At 64.4% G+C, this 1,763-nt stretch overlaps 1 pseudogene; it reads left to right on the top strand.

Moving 5' to 3' along the window:
* The first annotated feature begins 288 nt into the window (after nt 1–288).
* On the top strand, nt 289–1,391 carry LOC147341348 (small integral membrane protein 10-like protein 2A; annotated as a pseudogene).
* The last annotated feature ends 372 nt before the right edge of the window (nt 1,392–1,763 follow it).

Genomic DNA, 1,763 nt, shown 5'->3' with positions numbered 1-1,763 from the left:
GTGAGGGAAAGGGGATGGTGTAAACGGATAAAGAGCTCCCGGTGGGCCTTCCTTGCAGAATAGCGCATTCTGCAAAAGGATCCCAGGAGGGCAGCACTTGACAAAAAAAGCTTTCAGGCCCGCCGGCTCTCTTAGGAGTCTGGGAGGAGGCGGGGCTTCTTGGAGGGGCAGGTACCGGGGTTTGGGCTGAGTCGTTGGCAGCAGCTCTGTGGTACCCGACAAGGGGCAGGGCCATGCTAGGGGTGGAGCTGCGCAGGCGGTCGCCAATGTGCGTGCAGGCGAGGGGGCGGAGCTGTCCCTAGGCAGCTCAGGTGGGGCCTTGGCTGTGGCGGAGGAGTCATCGGGAGCCCAGCCCCTGAGGGGAGACTGAAGGCGGGGCGCGGCGGAACAGGGCGGGGTGGGACGCGACTGCTGTTGGCCAGCGGCTCCAGGCCTCGCGTCCACCTGTCCGCCAGCTCGTGCTGCGGTCGGTCCGCGGGGCCCGCGCCGGCCCGGGCCCATGGCGGCGTCGGGGGCTCTGTCTGCGGCGGTGGCAGCAGCGGCCCTGTCGGGCGTGGCAGTGCGGCTGGCGCGCTCAGCCGCGATCCGCGGCTCCTACGGTGCCTTCTGAAAGGGGCTCACGCGCACGTTGATCGCCTTCTTCGACCTGGCCTGGCGTCTGCGCAGGAACTTCCCCTATTTCTACATCGTGGCCTCGGTGATGCTCAACGTGCGCCTGCAGGTGAGGATCGAGTGAACGCCCGCTACCACCTCCGCCCGGCCGCGACGGCAGGGGCATCAGCATGAAGGATCACTGGGCCGGGGGCCGCCGGGACGCTCCGGGGGACGAGGAAGGAGCGGATCAGGCCTCCGGGCCCTAGACCTCCGCGGAGGACGCAGCCACCGAGCCCCGGCTCTGGCCAGCCACTTCGCGGCCGGTGACGAACTGCACTGAAACTCTCAAAACGGGCCCTTTGCATCGAACTCGAGAAAATTATCTGAGTGCAGCCGACCTGTTGCCTCACTTTGGCCGAAGCAGGGAGCAGAAGGAAGAAATTCTTCAGTAGGAACATGAATGACTGACCCCGACCGAAAAGGTAGGAGGCCAGAGGTTGGACTTGCGGGCTGGAGAGAGGTGGTGGCCATGACATCTAGATGTCCAGGCTGCCGGGTGGCTTGGGGAGACGAGGAAGGGACCTGAGGAAACCAGCCTGGAAAGCTGCCTGGCCGAGAGCAGGCAAGGCAGGGTGCATGCAGGCCCTCTGGACTCCCTTGTCATATATCCAAGATGGGGATGAGGGGCAGCTGCCTGGGCATCTCCGAGGGTCAGCCCATCACCTTGGCCCACGGCCCCGGTAGTGTCACCTGAACACAGGGGAATAGAGGGAAATGGCCCAGGAGAGGCCCAGAAAGCCCTGGAAGAGAGCGGATGCTGGCCCCCTTGTCCTCCACCCCTCGAGAGGCAGCCTGGACGGATGGTTGTGTTCTTGGCCCAAGCCCAGGTCTGTCTCTTTCTCAGCCCTTCACAAGACTTCCTCCTGGCAGGTCTCTGGGACTGCTCTCTGCCTGCTCCTGCTGTCTCTCTTGCTCCTCTCCACCCTCCAAAGCTTTGCATCGGGGACAGGGAAGAGGGAAATACGTGTTCCTCCCAGCCCTGCCCCATCTCAGCCACGCTCCCTCCACCTCCTATCAGTGCCCTCCTGGTGCCACAGAATGCGCTGCTCCAGTCCTGGACAGCCTCCAGCAGCCCCTGTGTCCCAAAGGATTTGGGAAAGTGGGCGTCT

The sequence above is a fragment of the Bos grunniens genome, chromosome X (assembly GCF_055505025.1).
Source record: "Bos grunniens cultivar Pamir isolate PY7600 chromosome X, Bosgru_T2T1.0, whole genome shotgun sequence".
In the NCBI taxonomy this organism is placed as follows: Eukaryota; Metazoa; Chordata; class Mammalia; order Artiodactyla; family Bovidae; genus Bos; species Bos grunniens.
The sequence above is the reverse complement of the archived record's forward strand: the minus strand, read 5'-3'. Positions and strand labels throughout refer to the sequence as shown.